Consider the following 19,691-nt stretch of genomic DNA (forward strand, 5'->3'; position numbering starts at 1 on the left):
CCCCCCCGTTCTGCCTAAAGTCTAGTTTTCATAATTTTCTCCCTAACGTGTAGGGTTTTTCTTCTTTCTGTGTTCTATCCCTGTGATGATCAATCTTTGAGACGATGACAGCATGGAAGTTACTTCTAGCTTGGGTTTGGCACTCCTTCCCTGGGAATGATTTGCTATGGGGGCCTTGTTACTTGCGACTTCCCATCACCTCGAATCCAATTATCTGGATCCAAAGGGTCCCCTTTCCTCTCCTAACTAATATTAATATCAGCTCAGACCCCCACTCCACCCCCCCAAACAGCAATGGCATTATTACTGATTTCAATTATTTTTTGATGATTATTATTTATATTTCTTTGTTACCTTGTCTCTCAATCAATATAGCCGAATGAAATCCAGAGTGATATTCCTTTCATTTAAATTAATCATAGATCCCACCCCTACCCCCCACCTTGGTCAAATTTCTTAACTTACTTGTTCCTCAATCTTTCTTTCCATCTTTAAATTGAGGATACTTGCAACTTCCTCATAGGGCTGTTTCCAGCATAAAATAGCTACATACATAAAAGGATATAGTGCTTTAAAATGCTGGGCACATAGAAACCACTACAGAATTGCTGGCTATTAGTATATTTTCCAAATATTCCATAATGAGCATATGTTACAATGATTGCAAAAGGGTATTAAAAATAGTCAATGAAACCCAATTTTTTCCTAAGTTATCTGTAAACCCCTTGCCTAGTTGAATGTCTTGCTGGTCCATTCTCCTTATGTAACCTTGTCTTTGGACCTTTTCCACTTACTGCTTTCTACTTATTGAACCTCCCACCTCTACCATCAAGAGGCTAGCTGGTAAATGTTTAACAGCTCGCTCCCAAATGATGAAAAGCCCCAGTTTTTAACATTTGCTAGTTTCTATGGTATCAATGCTCCCACCATAGCCTATTTCAAGTTACCAACAAAACCCAGCATGCGGTAGAGTTGTGTAGTAAAAGCAGACCATTTTATATTTACACCATTCACATCCAAGAAGCCTACCTTAAGAATAGCATATATCACAGCACAATGCCATTGAAATAATTAAAAAGCAATGAGTTTTGAGAATTCATTCCTTGTCTCCCTGACATTGAAATAACTAAGATATCATTTCTCAACTAGCAATGGGCAAAAAATGCTAATTTAAAATATCTTGTATTTAAATTTTATCATATTTACAAATTTATTGTATTTATTTTGAGATAGTTAATGTTTATTTTGCCAACCTGGCCAATAAACACATGTGGGGTTAATAGAAGGGTGGAGAGATAAATGGCTTGGTGAACCTTGCCTTTCGAATTCTCTGGTCTCTTGCTTTCTGATGGTCACACCAGGGTGCAGCTGCTTTAGCTAGGTCCTTGCTTCAGCTGGCAAGGCTCACTTCCTGCAAGACATCCCTGAGGAGAAGCCACATGGACCTACCCCGGTGCAGCCCTGGGTGCTAAAGCAGCATTGTGGAGACCCCTGCCAGCACTAAGATGCTTACACGTTCAATGATTCGGCTTTCCTCCTGCAGTTGCCATTACTGTGTGTGTTTTGTGAGATGGAGGAGGACTTTGTGGATTGGTGTTGGACTTATGGGTTAATGTTGGACTTGTGGGCTTGGGCATCACTGGGTTGGGATATTTTCTTGATGTGCACTTACCCTTCATATAAAACTCTCTCCTATACATGAGCTTCTGTGGATTTCTCTAAAGTACCCAGGCTAACACATATTTCATTTTAATAAAGGGCATATTTAACAACTGGCTCACTGAATTCCAGGAAACCTCACAATTAGTTATCTTGGTATGAGCAGGGTTCGGCATATCATGGAAGCCCTCCTTGAAGCGTTCTTCACACCTACTTCTCATCTGCATTCGTTCTCTCAGATCCCAGCTTTACCTCCCTTCCTTCCCTGTAGTCCTTACCCTACAGTGTCACCATATCGGATGAGAGCACCCCGTGGCCCTTCCCATGTTGGACTCTTGTGGTAGTTGGATGATATTATGTCAACTCAACCCTCTTGGCTATGGGTGGATCAAACCTGTTAAATCAAGTTGCAACCTGGTGACATCTCTTTGATGTCAGAAGTCTTTCATATAAGAGCAAGATGAATGGAGACACATGATCTCTCTCCTTGCCTTTCTGCCTTCCTGCCTGCTGGAACTGTCTGCCTCAGGAGGTGCCCCATATGGGCCATCCAAACTTGAGCTGGTGATGCCCTGATATGCTTCCACTAACTTTGGACCAATGTGACTTTGCATAATGGGAGGCCTGGGATGTTTCTCCTTCCCAGTTCTCCACTCTGCGTCACCTGCCTGTGGCTAAATGAATCTGAAGAAGGGCGGGTGGACTGGCACCAGACTTCTGGATTGGAGCTGGGTTGGCTTCTTGATAAACAATTATTTCTTGATATAAAATTCTTTCTTGTGAACAACGATGAGCGTCACTGGCTTTGTTTCTCCCCAAAACCCGACCTAATACAGGTGTGTTAGTATTTTAAAGCACACAATATATATATATATATTTAATTTAATTATACTATAATCACAAATCATTTTATCTTTCCTTCTCTAGATTTAAAAGTAACTACAAGTGTGTTAGTATTTTAAAGCACACACACACACTATATATATATATATATAATTTAATTATACTATAATCACAAACCATTTTATCTTTCCTTCTCTAGATTTAAAAGTAACTACAAGTGTGTTAGTATTTTAAAGCACACAATATATATATATATTTTTAATTTAATTATACTATAATCACAAATCATTTTATCTTTCCTTCTCTAGATTTAAAAGTAACTTTGCTTTATACAAATGATTCTCAACTGAGACAGGGTGTGGGGGCGGCAGTGAAACTTCGAGACTCATTCGAAAATCTGGGGGGGTTTTGTTTGTTTTTTTTAAACTTCACCTTCTTCCTCTTAGTTGGTACTAATATTTTACCTCCCATCTCTACTCCACTTGGGTTAGCAGTAAACCATTTTATATTATAAACTTGATGCCATTTCTGGCACTGAAACAGCAGATACCAAACTCACTGCTACCAAGTTGATTCCAGCGCATAGCGACTGTAGAGCACAGAGAACTTCCCCAGAAGGGCTGCTGGGCGGTACTCCATCCAGAGCGCAGGCCACATCGCCCTCCTGAAAAATGGCCGGTTCAAATTGCTCCCCTTTCAGGTAACAGCCCAGTGCTTTAACCACTGCATCATCAGAGCACCTGATCTTTCCATAGGAAGCACTTAATGATTATTTGTACATTTGAGAAATCAGGTATTTTAACAGACCCACTAAATTCTATGAATTTAGTGCTTAACTAAAAATGTGGATTCTTGAGGAAGGTAGTCTTTTTTTGGCTATGCGTAGCATATGATGAAAGGACAACAATTTACTCCTGGTAGTTTTACTGAGGGAAAAAAAAACAAGTTAATAACATGTCAGTGTATTATTTCTTATACAGTAAATGAAATAAATGGCTTTTACCAAGGATGTAGTGCATGAGCACATTACCATTAAGAGGACAAAGTGGTTATGTCTTTATTCATGTGAAAATAATCATTTGGAAGCTGCTACTGTACAATTCTGGCAATGTGTAAATGTAGATACATATATGTGAGTATAAGTATGGATGCCCTGATCATACATGTAGTGCAGACTACATCTCAACTGCAAGTATAATGATTATAAACTAATTTTATTAGGAATGATAGTACTTAGAGGTCAAAGTGTTTTCTTCCTACTGTGAAAATAACATCTTTCATTGAAACTGGGGGCAGGGGCGGGAAGTAAGGGGCAGGATCAAGAGAAAGCCAAGGGCCATCATGTGCCCAAGGAAATGTTGGCTTACACCAAAATAGTCAGAGAAAAGCACCAATGGTAAAGCATTTCACCTCCACTTTGCCACATCACATCATTTCTGAAATCAAGGGAGGGCAAGATGTAGAAAATAAACAAATGGTTATTGTTAGAAAGGAGGTGGCAAACTATAGGCTTTCAAGTGAATAACAGCTTAAGACCTGAGGATGTTGGGATGCTGATCTAAATTGATTATCAAAGGCTCAAGATAAATGAATGTAGTCAACATAGGGTTGTGTATCTGGAGATAAGAGAGGCAAGGGCAGTAGTAAAGAAAAAGAGGAAACATTTCCCAGTTGACTTACCATTACAATTATTTTCTGAGAAACCCTGGGAAGGATTTAGCACTAGGCTGCTAACAGAAAAGTCTGAGGTTCAAATCCACCAATTGCTCAATGGGAGAAAGACAGGGTTTTCTCCCTTAAAGAGTTGCAATCTTGGAATCTCCCAGAGACAGTGTGACCCTGTGCTATAGGGTCACTGTGGGTTAGCACTGACTCCATGGCAGTGAGCTGGGTATGGTGCAGTACCCTGCCAAGAGAGGGCTGCTGTGAATTCACAGAGACCACCGGGACTCAGTTCTTTTGGTTTCATTATCACTTATTAATGCTCACATTCAAATATATGTGCGCATATCCACAGGAAACCTCAAGCCATCCTGAACCATCAAACCTGTAGATGTAAACCCAAGAACTGTGCGAGGGAGTCTTTAAATAGGTACTCCTTGGTGCCACAACAAATAAGGCTATTTCCCAGGCAGTCTGCGGAGCCATGAAATAACTCAGTGTTGGCCCCACTTAGCCAGCAGTAAGCTTTCAGCTAATTCTCATCATAAATAAATAGCCTTGACGGAGACATTAAAGATAGAAACAATAAAAATAGTCAGGAAGAGATTGCCATGATCGCCCATCTCGGTTTGCAGAAAAAGGTCTTAAAACACCAACAATGCAAAGTAGATTTGAACAATTACTTTTCCAAAGGGAGGGAGAAGATGCTCCCAGACATCAGAAGATGAGTGTCCTCAAGATTTCATTGATTAGTTGATAAGTTTGCTGGTGAATGATTAGTCGATTAGTCAGAAAGGTCTGAATTAGTTACTGGAGCTCTGCCTCCCATGAATAAACTGCGGGCGTATTCTCTTTCCCACCCTCTGGGACAGATGATATCTGTTTTCTCCTGTGAGTTTGAATTTAAGAGCCACTGAAGCTCAGCAACAGTATATTCTGGCTCAAATGAGCTGAAAATTGCATTCAATTTGAATTTCAAAAATGGAGGTGAAGAAAGAGGGGGAGGGACCTGCAGCACCCATCAAGATTCCACACTTCTCAACTACTTCCTGCTGCTCAGCTGCCTTCTGCAGGCCTGGGGACCTGAAACCCTGCATGTGCAGCAGGGGAAAGAGCATCTCTGGATCGCAGCCCAGTCTGGGTTTAAAAATAAACTTTTAATAGTCAGGATCAAAGCAAACCTCACTTTTACGCACATGCATAATGCAGATTGTGACCCACCAAAGAAAGAGATTTATCTCTTCCCAACTCAGGCGGCCCTGCTCCCCCAGCCCCTTTTCCTCCTCCTGTACTTGAGAGGCGAGAAAGGTGAAGGTGCTTTCCCTGGGAACCTCGAGAAAATCAAGTTCATTTCTAAATTAAAATAAATTCCTTTTCAGCTCACTCAAGACCCTCATGCCCAGTCGCTGGCTTCCATCCCTTTCACCTGCCTCACATTACACAGCAGATGGGTTCTTGAAAAGTCGAGGGAGTAGACATCTATTGATTTTTAAAAAATCAAATCATATTTTATGCTCTAAGAGAGTTTGTTATTTAAAGGAATCTCGTGGTACATTATTTTATAGGGCCAAGCTATTTTTAGCGTGCAAATAATTGCCCCCTTTTGCAAAGGCAAAGTCTGCCTGAACTTGGAAGTGTGTCCAAGTTTCCTCTCTTTCTTTTAAACAAAGACAATGTTATTTATTATGTTGTGCTTGAGAATACACACAGCAAAACATATAACAGTTCAACAATTTCTACATATGCCATTTGGGAACATTGTCACATATTCTTCAAGTTGTGTATTCTTGTTCACCCTACTTTTCCGAATTGCTATTCCTCCACGGACATAAACTCACTGCCCTCTAAGGATCCTATCTAGTCTTTCAAGTAGCTGTTGTCAATTTGATTTTATATAGATAGTTCTTACAAGAGCATGATACTCAAAACAGACTTTTTTTTTAGTTAAGCGAAACTCCTGTTTGGTTTTAAGAAGACTTTAGGAGATATGTTTTTTGGTTTTGTTTTGTTTTAGGTGTAAACGATATCTCAGGGCAGTAGTTCACCCAAACTTCTTGGCTCTATAAGGTCAGGAGTTCGTGAACATTTGAATTGTATTATGCATTTCTCACTTTTCCATTAGAATTCTTCTATGGAAGGTTGATCAAATGTTCAGTAATGATAGCCAGGTACCATCCAGTTCTTCTGGTCTCATGTCCGTGGAGGCAATAAGCTACACAATATACTAGACATCCTTTATCTTCCTCCTTATTCTTGACTCTTCTTCTCCTTCTGTTTTTCCAGTTGAATTGAACAATTGCTGTGCTTTGGATGGCCGTGTATACACTTTGAACTAGTTGGTAGAACAGAGACCCTAACACTTCATGAAGCTTATTAACTGGGATATACTATGAAACCTGGATCCTAAGCTTCCAAATGAAGGAACAAAAAGAAGTGTTTAGCTGTATAAAAGCATCTACAGCAACTACTCTTTTTTGTCATTGTTATAAAATATCTATCACACAATTTTTGTCAATTCAACTTTTTAAAACAAGTGTACAACTTATTGACAGCAATTGAAATAACTCAGTTATGCAACTCTACCCTTATTCAATGTAGTATTTTCATCACTGGTAACCCTTCAGTGCCCACCTAACCCCTCTAAGTTTACTTAGAGCTAGAAACACCTGTAGTTTAGAATAAAAACATGTTCAAGTACCCAAACTGATGTTACATCCCACAGCGGAGGAAATCCTGGCATCAAGTAACTGAACGATTTTGGCCACAATTCCGTTTTATGTTAGTGGGAGTTAAAGAAGCAGTGAGACTATCAACTTCGCTTCAATCCATTTCCAGCATGGAAACATACCATCCCAATGCCTCAATTATCCTCCCTTTGCAAATTAAGCAGTGTGGGTATCGTGAAAGCAGCCAACCAACGTCTTAAGAGCCATTTTCAACATGGAAGCAGGAGTCTGCTGACTGCTGTTCAAGAAGGCGGACTTCCTCTAGAGCAGCGTCTCTCAACCTGGGGGTCGAACAACCTTTTCACAGGGGTCACCCGATTTATAACAGTAGCAAAATGACAGTGATGAAGTAGCAATGAAAATAATGTTATGCTTGGGAGGTCATCACAACATGAAGAACTGTATGAAAGGGTCGTGGCATGAGGAAGGTTGAGAACCACTGCTCTAGAGGCTTCAATAACAAACCAGATTGAGCAGATTCATTAGCCATGAGTGTGTGTGGATTTCTTAAGCCTTTACTCGGGCAATAGAGGAACCAACCATTGAGGTCACGGGCTCTTCTCTTTGGAGTTATGAATGCTTCTGAGTGTGCGACGGACACTCAGACCTTCCTCACTTTAAGAAGCCCTCGTGCGGTGATCCACCCATGACCACCATTGCCATGGGTCTGTGGACACAAGTGATGGTCTAGGACACCAAGGGAGTGGTGCTTCCTGGTGACCTGACAAAGTAGGTATTCCGTAATGTTGCTTTAAAAGGGGATTGGAGCTTCAGCATCTAAAACTCCTTCGAAAGTACTATCTACGTCAATGGTAACTTTATGGAAAGTAGAACGAGAGAGGGCTTCCCATTTTAAATGGAAAAAGACATGAAGAAAAATACTACCTAACTCCCATTGTTTAAAAGGTGAAAATGAAGAACTAATTTGTCTGACTTCAGCAACCACGGCTTACAGGTCAATAGAGGGAATCAATAGAAACAAGGGAGGAGCCCAAAAAAGAAACCACACGATCCCCATGCAAGCAACACGCACTGAAGTCCAATTGGCCGGCATGCCTACACGAGAAAGCGTGAGGAAGCATAAAGGGTATTCTTTTCCTTTTGAATTTTAAAGCCAGAACATAGAAATAAAGGGAACGTTTTCAATGACGTTGTGAATGAACTACTTATGCCAGGGCCACAACGACAGTCACAGATGTCAAGAGGCCACGTAACCCGGCAATATGTTGCCACGTGGCACCGGGGGACGCAGACGGTAAAGGAACAGTAAAATCGTCTAGGAGACGGCTTACCTTTCAAACTGCGACAATATTAGTGTCGGGTTTGTTTCCTTACATCTTCATATTTCTGTGTCGTTTCATCGATGGACCAGTAAACTGTCAGCTCTAGTCATTTATGTGACGTAAGGATCCAGCCCAAAAAAGGAAGGAAAGGAAAAAGAAAAGCGAGGTCAATTTTCTTGGCTGCTGCACTTAATAAGCTCTCTCAGGCAATAGAGTTAAGCACACATTAATAGCTATGACAGTATGCCTGGCCTTTAGCAAGTCTTTGATTTTCCTATATATATACTCAGTGCTGTATTAACACTCAAAATAAGGTACAGTCTTCATTTCTTATTTTAAGTTTTCTTCCTCCTCAGCTTGATCAGATTTATTAATCTTCCGCTCCTCTCTTATTTATAGCAAATGCTCTGGTTAGAGTTTCAAAGCATCTTCCATTATCACACCCATTTATAACCTAGGGGGGGGGAGAGAAAACAATTTCTATCAGAAGGACCAATGGACTCTACTTATATTACATTATCCTCAAAAATGTATGCATTTCTCCAAATAAGAGGGCTTTGTTTCTTATTCCTATGGTCCTCGGAAAATATCAAAGGGAACAGGTAGACGGTACAGGTTTTCTGATTGGGAAAACTTGAAGCTTCTCTTTTAAACAACTCCGCAGTGGGCTTTAGCAACACATGCTCTTGGAAAAGCTGTTTCAGGGAGGATGCCTTTCAAAGGAAGCTATTACTTTGAGCCTCACGAAATTGCTATTATTCAGCCAGTTTGGGGCCTACCAAAATGCCAATGCCACACAATTAAAGTGAGTCTCCTCTTTTCCCTCATATCAAGGCACCAGTAAGAGCAACAAAGAGACCCCTTCAGCTATGGGAGAGTTCTGTGCTGGTCTTAAAGCTCAGGGAAGGCACAGGGAGAGGAGGGTTGTGACCACGCCGACATAGAAAAGCCCCTGACAAGTTGTTTGGCGCACACTCTGGTGCTGTTTATTAAGGATAAGATGTGGGAAAAACTAATTAGTCAGGTGGCACCAGGCCATTTTCCATCACACCCCTTGAGGCATGAATGTGGTAACTGTAGACTTTAGGGAGTGCACACTTCAAAGAGATTCCTGTATTGTGATTAGAAGATTCTCAGAGGGGCCTCTAAGTCGAATTCACTACAGACACCCTTCAAATCAACAGCTTCCTACTCCCCTCTTTCTTTAAAGAGGGAAGTTAAAAGTGAAATGCTTGACAATTAAACAAGATTGAGGTTTCAATGCCAACATCCACTTAACAAGCCAACTCTACAAAACACAATTGGAATCATTCTTTGATCGGTCTGCTTTAATGCTGACAAGAAACTATTTGGGTAATTGAAAACAAAGGCAATGGTTTGGGTAATAATTTAAAAATAAGTTCTTGTGTAGTGAGAGCTATGGATCAGCTAAACTCACAGTCCAAAAAGGCTTCCCGGAGAGATCGGCATCTAACAAGGTCTAGCCAATGGGGTCTCCGTGGAGTGGAGTTTACTTAAAAGAAACTGAAAAGGAATCAAGAAATGAGTGTCCTTAGCAAATAAGAAAAGAAGGGTATTTCCAGTGTACGCATGAGTGAGAAAGAAGACAAGATGACTCAAATATGTGAATCCAACCCTATTTATTTGCTAGGACTGTGTGCTTAGGAGACTTTCTTACAAACTGACTTAAGTATAAAGAAACATGGAGAAAGAGTCAATCCAACTGACAGGAGAGCATCAGCAGTCTAATTTAGACTACTAAATGAATGAAAGGGAACTTAGTGGAAAGGGAGTCACTGTTCTTCCCCAAGTACCCACAGCCCCACAGCTGCTGTCTTGGGCAGACACATTTATGTTTAAGCCACTACAAGTAAGGTGATCCCAAGTTGAATGATTCTGTTCAGAGATAACATGTGGAATATGTGGGATCAAAAGGAGACCAGGTTCCAAAAATCAGTTGTTGAAATTGATGATTATCATTAACATTGTGTCAATTTACAAAAAATCTGAATAAAACAAAAGTCCTTCAGGTACTGATTTCATCACTTGTTTGATGGCCCTGTTATCATGTTATCATTACTTTTATCCACATAATATTGCCAACGACTAGGAATATGGCTGTGGTTCTCATGTTAACTTTTGTTGTCCAATAGGTTAACTTTTAAGTACCTATATTTTCAAATTATACCTCTGAAATTGATAAATATTTGACACAATGTTAATATTTCAATGATTGTTTTTGGAGCCAGGTCTCCTTTTGATCCCACATGTACAATTTATCTCTGAACAGAATCATTCAACTTAGGATCACCTAAACATAGAGGTGGCTGCGCAAGACAGCAGCAGGCAGTGGCTTCCTCTACTCAGAGAGGGGAATAATTGGGAAAGAACAATGATTACCTGTGTCATTAAATTCCCTTTCATTCATTCAAAAAACTTTCAGGAAATGTTTCATGGGGAGAAAAGAGAAAGGTCTTGTGCTTCTACAATTCCTTGTAGAAGCATTTGAAGGATCTGAGCTGCAAGGTGCACGAGCTAGTTGCTCAATGGAGAATTGAGATCTTGCTATTTGGGAAGTCTTTGGTGGGGGGTGGGGAGGATGACGTAGAGACTGGCTTTCCAACCTTTGCAACTACTCTCTCCCACCATTCCAGTTTCGGGATGCTTTTCTATACCCACCTCATGCTCTGCTCCATTCAGGGTTCACAGGTAGAAGGAAATGGACATTGGGAGGGTATGTAGAATCATGTTGTAAGTTCTCTTCTTACTATAAAATTCAGTATATATTTCTGTAGAACATTTCTGTATTAAGTGGTGATAATGGACATCAAGGAGTCCAGAAGGAGAAGAATGTTTGGAAACTGATTGTGGTAGCAACTGTGTAATACTGCTTGATGAGATTGAACTGTGGAATGATATACGTATTAATTCCCAGTAAAAAATATATCAACACCTCAAAAGTGTGATGGAAAAATCATTGATAAAGAAACAATTATTAAACTTTTGTTTCCATGGGGGTAGGGGGGAGGGGTGGATGGTGACAACTAAGATGGGTAGAAGGTGTTATTTTTATTCAATACTGTAGAAATTACTAAAAAATAGAAATAAGAATGTTGTGAATGTTCAGAAGCTCACTTAAAGTCTCTGGGAGGTACACAGAGTAAAAGACAACAGACATAAATAGTGCTGTATACACAACCCTATAACAGCAATAACAAACAATATTTCAAGTAGACAAGTAGGTAGATATACAAGCTGAACAGAAGTGAGAAGGCAAGTAGGTGTATATCTAAGAGTATATATAGGTCTGACAGAGGAGATTTCTAAAATATATATTTAATATTGCTGCAAATATATTCAAGAATGTTGTGGAACACATAGGGGGCAAGGTTCTGAAAATGTTTTATCCACAGCCAGACATCTAGAAGAATAATTTCTGGAGTTCATAGTCTCTGGGGACAGCTAGGTCAAGTGGCATGACATAGTCCATTGAGAAAAGGTGTACTACTGCCTAGTTTGGGGAGTGGCAACTGGAGTCTTTAAAGCTTGTGAGCAGCCTTCTATGATGCAACAATTAGTCTCTCCTCATCTGGAGTAAAGCAGAGTGAAGAAAATAAGAGACATATGCAAATAATTAGTCCAAAGAAGTAATGGCTCACACAAACCACAGTCTGCAGTGCACGGAGGTCAGAAGAACTAGATGGTGCCCGACGACCACTACCAACCTCTCTCACTGGGATTACAACTGAAGATCCCAGACAGAATGAGAAAGAAAAATGTAGAACAAAATTTTAAATCATATGAAAAACCAGACTTAATGGTGTGTTAGAGACTGATGGACACCTCACCACCCTGCCCTAAGATCATGGTTCTTGTGCACCCTTCAACAATGGAAATGAATCCACCCTTAGGGAATAACATTCAGTGGATAACAACATCATGGAGAAGCATACACTTCATTACAAGCTGCCACGTGAGACCAAGAGGGAGCAGTTAGCCAACAAACAAAGCTCTGAAGGCAAGAAGAGGCAGGAAGGAAGGGCACCTGGAAATGGGAAAGCCAGGGAAGAGCTCGGAAGAGCACGACTGGCGACTGCTCCGTTGTGGGCACTGCACAATGTCACAAAACAAATGTTGTGCGTACATTGTTGAATGGAAAACTAACTTGTTCTGTCATATTTTACTCAAAATACTATAAAAAGTAAAAGCAAACAAACAAAAAAAGTTCAGTTACACTATGATTTCAGAAGGTTTTTATAATGGTAACCTAGAAATTGCACAAAAATTCCTCTCATTTTTTCCTATGTGTAAAAATTCTGAATTCCAAACAGCTCATGTTAAAATACAGATAGGTTTGTCTTGGAGGAAGTTTAACCAGAGTAAAATAAATAAACAAATAACTAAAATAAAGTAGAGATAGGGAAACACTGTTTCACAGAGTCCAAACTACACTCATTGCCATCAAGTTGATTCCAAGTCAGAGCAACCCTATAGAACAAAGTGGCATTGCTCCTGTAGGTTTACAAGACTATAAATCTCCCCAGAAAGAAAGCCTTATCGTTCTCTCTCAAAGCGCTGGTGGTCTTGAGCTGTTGATTTTGGGGGTAGCGCACAAATGTGTAGCCTTTGATGAGACCAGGCTGCCTATACCTAATTAATTGTTGATAAGGAGCACATGAGCTGACAACAAAGTGATTTGGGGGTACTGGGTACAGCTGTATGGATTACACACTGCCAAATTGCAGGGGACATTGGGGCATCTTAGCAGCAGAGCGGAAAGGTATGTTCTTCATGTCCCCAACTAGTAGTCAGAGTGGGCATTCCAATAAAGAGCCAGTTACCCTCAACATTTGAAACATCGTAGCAACCCCATCGTTGACAACAGAGCTGTCCTTAAGGATCTGAAGTTCTTTGGACTATGTCTTACTAGGAGAAAAGTTACTTGTAATTGACTCATAACTGGTAACATTTTAAAAGGGGAAAAGAAAATATTATTTTTGATCCTTCTGATTCTTAATTTAGGATCAGATCATAAATGAAGAACCAAAGCTACTCCTCAGATTTATTGATTCTCTTGCACTATAGTGTGTGTGTGTGTGTGTGTGTGTGTAAACACAGCCTTGCCTATGTGAAGTTCTTTTCTTTTTTTTCTATCAGAATTTCAATAAATTCCATCAGACACGATCATTCTGGGCAGGCTCAGGAGATGCAGTGAGTTATTGATTACTGGGAAGAGCTGGGCAAAAATGGCCCTAATTTCACAGGAAGTTAGCTCTCATAAGAGTGAAAATGTAAAAATATGATCAACATAATATTTTAAATTGCCCCTTGAAAGTATGAACCAGAGATTGTGATAGCTTTGAGAACAACCATCCACCAAATTAGATTCAGTTCCTCCGGTGATGGAAATAACTCAGATAAACTGAGTTCAAGCTCAGAATTTCAGATCTAGGTCCTCCAGTAATGTTACTTTATCAGTAGTCTTCCCAAATTCAAAAATATCGGCTACCTTCTGCTGCAGCTTCTGAAGGAGAAAGCTTGTCAACAAGGAGGACAAATACTCTGAAAAATAAATGATTTCTTTAATAATCCTGCCAAGTTTCTCCATCTTACACTTCGCTGGTCACTTCCTTTCTACTTGAACACTCCAAACATGGAAGGCAGAGGGATAAAAATGGAAGCAGGAATCGGAGGAGATGGAATAAGTGACAGACTTAAAGGAAGCATGCCAAGAATAAGAAGGAAGGTTAACAATAAGAAAGGTCCATAGCTCCCATTCATTCAAATGCAAAACAAAAATCTCACTGCCATGAATCCCTATAGGTCGGGTAGAACTAACCTGGGGGTGCAGGGTGGGGAGGGGTGTTCTTCTGAGGCTCCCAGGCAGTTTCAAACTGCTGACCTTAGAGTTACCAGCTCCAGGGCTAGGTATTACATCACCAAGGTTCCTTCTCAGGCTCACATAAGTGCATCTATTATAGAATGAGCTATTCTCCCCCAAATATCCATTGTAAATCCTAACCTTATACCTGTGGATGGAAAACCATTTGGGAACAAGGATTCCCTTATTATGTTAATGAGGCCATATCAATGAAGGATAGGTTTTGAGCCAATCACAAAGCAGAAAAGCATAGAGAAAACGAACATCAATGGGGGAACAATAGCTGCCACATGGAGATCCCCCAGGAATGCAATGAAGATTGTTAAACAAGCTGAGATAAGCATTTCTCTGCAGCAGGCAGAGGCAGCATTTCCCTAGAACAAGTTTTCTAAGTTCAGAGATCTAGAGGCCCAAGTTGCAGAACAAATATATCTCTGTTATTAAGACCCCCCACCCCCTGTGGTATTTTTGTTACAGTATCACTAAGAAACTGCCACAGTGCCCCAACTCAAGCAGAGTGCAATTTCCCCTTGGTTTTATCATTCCCTTCCCTGGAGGATGCAAGAAGGTTACAATTGACAGAGATCTTGGCCATGATCCAGTCCTAAACTCTCATTTTGAAAGCAAGTCAACAGAGGTTCTGGAAGCCAGAGCATGTGTATAAGCCATGACTAGAAGCCACATTCCCCTAGACCAGTATAATATTTAACCAATTATAATAGCTAGAAAGCAGTAATGACCTTTCCAAGTTTCAGACACCAGAAGTGAGGTAAGATGGTACCTTAACTATCTAGTTCTGCTCTCACAGAACATTCAAGTGGGTTGCTTTAACAAACAACTTTATTTTCTTTAAGTTTAAATGGTTGGAAGTCCTAACTCAGGGTGCGGACTCTAGGGGAAGGATTTATTTTCTGTTGGCTCTTGAGAAAGGCCCTTGTCTCTTGCCAGCAGAACGTCATGTGGCTTGGTTAGTCTCTTCCCCCAGCTCTGTTTCTTTTGCTTGTTAAATCTCTTTACTATCTTAAAAGAGATTGGCTTTAAGACATACCTTAACTGCAAAATGGTGCGACCACTGTGGAAAATGGTATGGTGCTTCCTCAAAAAGAGAAAACAAAATGGAAAGAGGGCTATATATGATCCAACAATCCCACTACTAGAGAATGGGAACTGTGACACCAACAGATGTATGCACACTCAAGTTCATTGCAGCATTATTTATAATAGCAAACAAGATGGCAACAACTCAAGTGCCAATCAATGGATGAAGGGATAAACAGATGATTACACAATGGCATACTACTCAACATCGAAGAACAAAACCAACAAAAAGAATAACAACAAATCTGAAGCACCTCAACAAGCAGGGAGGAGCCCGGACGACATTGTGTTGTATGAAACAAGTCAACTACAACAGGAGAGAGATTGTACAAGACCACTACTCTAAAGAGTCAAGAAAAGGTTTACATACAGGGGAAAGAAACCAACTTTCTCTGGAGGTAACCCGGTATGGGAGGGGAAGAGAGAGTAAATCATTAAGGAGAGGGAACCCACACATTAACTTGGGCAAGAGAGAGACAATGTACAATAATGATCAAGGCAGAAAAAAACCACTGGGAAAAACTCAAGAGTTAAAAGCAATACAGGTAGATGGCATCAAATATACAATCTTGCAACCACAGCAATACGAATAAACGACTAGTGGATACCTAGGTACACACTCAAATTGAACAAGAGTGATATGGTAAATAGCACTATACTCACGAATAATTCCACGAGGGCTTCCGATGATAGTCTAGGGAACACCAAGGTCAGTTCACAAATCATAGTCCACAAAGACATGTTCCACGTCCTATTTTGGTAAACAGCAACTAGGGTGTTAAAAGTTTGTGTGAGGCCATCTAAGAGGCATTTTTTTTGTGTCTCCCTGTCCAGAGCAAAGAAGAGTGTTAAAGACAAAGATTCAAGGAAACAATCAGTCCAAAGGACTAATGCACCATGTGGACTCCAGCTTCCATGACCCTGAGACCAGAAGATGGTGCCTTGCTGCAATGGCTGACTGCGCTGAAAGGGCAGGACTTTAGAAGTGCTGGACAGAGTGAAGAAAAATGGGGAACAAAACTCACAAGACCAGGCTTACTGGTCTGAAAGAAACTGGTAGTATACCCTAAACTATCGCCCTTAGACACCCTTCAAACCTGCAACTGAACTCATCACAGTGGCTCGTCTTTCAGCTCAATGATAGACTGACCTATAATGTGAATAGCCACATTGTAAAGGAAGGTATGCACCACTTAGAACAGCCAACCATATGAGATCAAAAGGACATTTGTCTGCAGATATAGCTCAGAAAGTAGGTAAGGGTATAAAAGAAGAAGAATGAACATGGTAAACACAGGAAGTTGGAAAAGTGCTGTCACACCATGTGGATTGCAATCAATGTTACAAAAAAGAAAAATGGATAAGAATTGCTGAATGCAAAACCAATTTCTTCTGTAAAATTTCACTCAATTCACAATGGTAAGAAATAAACTAATTAAATGACAAAAAAAAGTTACACCCTACACTAATTCTATCTTATTAATATAACAAAGAATACTCATTGTCAAATGGGATTATAAAACAGATAGAGGGTTAGGATTCACAGCACATATGGTGGTGGTGGTGGGGGGGGGGCAAAATTCAATCAATAACTGATAGAAATGTCTTCTATTTCTAGGGGGGTGGGCAAGGCTCAGCTCACAGCATTAGAACCTGGAGGAACAGTTAGACAAAGCCACAGAGAAACAGCTTCCAAGGTAATTTTACATTTGGAGATGGTATCAGAGGCTATATTGCAAGAATCCACTGTGCACAGGGCGATGGATGACAGTGGGAGCTCAAGGTTCATTTGTGGAACTATATAGGAAATCAGCCTCCGGAGAACTCCCCTGTCCAAAATTGAGGGATGGGAGGAAAGTGGTCACTAAACAGAGTGCTTGGGGGAGAGGAGTATAGAAGACCAAAGGCATCAATAGTACTTGAACAGTTCAAACTTTTTCAGGAGATTCCCCCTATGATGCAAGATGGACTTGATCTGCTTTCCCAAACTTTCTGTATTTTGGCTTGTAGTGCTTTGTTCTGCTTTTGTTTGTTCATAATAGAGCGTATCTCCGAGGTGTTACATCAGTGGAGGTCACCCTCCTGAAACTTTGGTATATGCTTTTCTGTTTTTCAGTCTATGAAACCCAGGATTGATGAACCTATAAGGACAGAAGTAGAATAATGGGGAGGTGGGGAGGGGTTACACTGGGGGTGGTTGGGGGTGGGGGTGGGGTAAAAGGGAGACAATGTCAAGCCGTCCATGTAGAAAACGAATGTTTGGAAACTGTTTGTGGTAGCAATTGTACAATTCTACTTGACGTGAATGAAATATGGAATGATATACGTATTAAATCCCAACTAATAAAAAAAATAAGGAAGTAGAAAGGACAAGTTCTAAAGCTAGCGCTCTATCGCCCCAACATCCCCTTTCGGGTAGTGACTAAGGCATAACATTTCTGATGATTTACTAAGTGCTCATCATTACATCAGCCAGCTTATAATGAACAATTTGCCTTATCTTTTGTAAAAGAGCCCTGAACACACAGTGGCCTCCTAATGGCAAGGTCAACAGTTCAAGTCTGCCAGTGACTTTGCCGGAGGCAGATGAGGCTGTCTGCTCCTGTGAGCACCAGCTTCAAAAACCCAACCGGGCAGTTCCACACTGTCCCACCGGGCTCTTAGGCGTCAGAAGCTACTCAACGGCAGAGGGTCATCTTTAATGAAATAGTTAGCGTGATATGAAATAAATGGAAGATATGAAATAATAGGCAAGACCTAAACTGAAATGCTATCATTTCAGAAGAGGGGAAAGAGAGAAGAGGTGGAGGCACAGTGGTGCTGCTGACAAAAGTGAGAGAGGGCAGTGCCACAGTGAGGGAAGGAGTGGAGGAAGAAGGCATTTGCTCAATCAGGACCTATTTTCAGAATTTCCTTCAAGCGGGCTTGGACCGAGAGCCATCAATTATTTAAAAGATGTAACATGATGCTTCCTTTGTTGAGGTAAATCTGCAAGCAGACCCCAAGAGAGAATAAAAAATGAATTAGGCAGAATTTATTAGTGTGCTGGAAGAAAACAAAGGTTTAGTTATCGGGACTGACTCTTCTAGAAATGGTTCTGTTTGGCTCCTAAAGCCCAAGCACCTTATCTTTTTTCCCCTCCCTTCTTCCTTACATATTTATTTATTATTTTCTACAATAGATGATACTAAAAGAAGAATACATCATTTCCTAAACTTCTCCTCTCTTTCCAGATTCAGCTTGATGTATTGTCTTCATTTAAATTACAAATACACTAATCTGAAACACTGTTTACCAAGTAGCATTTTAAATGAAAGATCCAAGAAATTGCATCACTCACATTTTAAAAGTGACTTTAGATTCTGGGCCTCGTAAAAAACAGCCAGCAGTGTTCTCTGCCTTGGCTGCTATATTTCAGGCCAGTGAGTGAAATTCAATTAGTGGGCTTTGTACTTAGAACATTATGATTCTGATGGTTGGTCTGATCAAAACTGGTGTGCCGAGCCCTAGTTCTGGGTTTGGTTTTTGTTTTGTTTGGGGTTTTTGGCAGACCCCCAGTTTCACAAAATTTCACTGGGTCGGTTGGCATGAGCAAAGTTAGTTTCAGAGAAGCTGACTTGTCACATGCATTAAAAAATACAGGAGAGGGAGAGCTGCTCCCTGGTGCTGCTCATTATTTATTAACTCAATGAATTAATGCTTCAGAAACCTCAAGACCCTCAATGAGTCTGTCATTACCAATTTCTGCAGTTTTCCCAAATAGTCATGGACCTAAAACGAATCAGGAGCTCCCTAAATAAAACAACCCAACCCACTGCCCTAGAACTGATTCCCACTCAAAGACACCCTATAGGATGGAGTAGAAGTGCTCCACAGGGTTTCCAAATCAGCTTCCTCTTTCTCCCTCAGTGCAGCTGGTGTAGTCAAACTACTGATCTTGAAGTTAGCAGCCCAAAGCCTATTCCACGGCATCACCAGGCTTCCTTAGCAGCTCACTAGAGCCAATAAACCACAGATTCAGTTCATCACTAAGTGTCTGACCTGATACAATTGTGTTCCAAACAAACAGGATGCAGACCAGGATATGAGGGATGTCATGAATGCAAAATTAGGAACAATGGTAGCAAAGCAATGGGCACCTCTTCCATGCCTGTCTTTATAGTATTCACCCAAACAACACCATCAGCTCAGGAAGTGCACGTTTTTTAACTCTCCTGAGAGGGAAGCCAGCAAAGCAAAAACACCTGGATTGAAGTGTAACAAATCCCATATCCTGACCCTTCACAGGATCCACTGCACTGGAATTTCAGGGCGCCACATCTGCATGTATTAAAGAGCCAATCAGGCTCATTGTTACATGACCTGAAACGCTGAGTAGCAAAAGTAGATGAACATTAGTAGAAATTTTAGGACTGGTCTATTCATTAAAAAGTTTACTAGCCTAGCCAACTAAGATCTGATAAGCTTTTTGAATTTTAATGGTTTTCTTAAAACAAGACCAGCTCACATCCCTCCTCAGCTTCTTTTACAGGGAATTTC

The 19,691-nt window shown here is 40.6% G+C and overlaps 1 protein-coding gene across 4 annotated transcripts in view; it reads right to left on the bottom strand.

The window, feature by feature from the left end:
* The window catches only part of ESRRG (estrogen related receptor gamma), a 710,000-nt gene that overhangs the window by 521,979 nt on the left and 168,330 nt on the right, over window positions 1-19,691 (bottom strand). For all 4 annotated transcript variants that reach the window (XM_045298142.1, XM_045298145.1, XM_045298141.1 and 1 more), the window contains exon 2: window positions 8,183-8,275. The gene's annotated coding sequence lies outside the window, so the exon portion shown is untranslated. The remainder of the gene's footprint in view (window positions 1-8,182; window positions 8,276-19,691) is intronic.

This window comes from Echinops telfairi, unplaced genomic scaffold, assembly GCF_000313985.2.
Source record: "Echinops telfairi isolate 266 unplaced genomic scaffold, ASM31398v2 ScPeMD7_7424;HRSCAF=8462, whole genome shotgun sequence".
Lineage (NCBI taxonomy): Eukaryota > Metazoa > Chordata > Mammalia > Afrosoricida > Tenrecidae > Echinops > Echinops telfairi.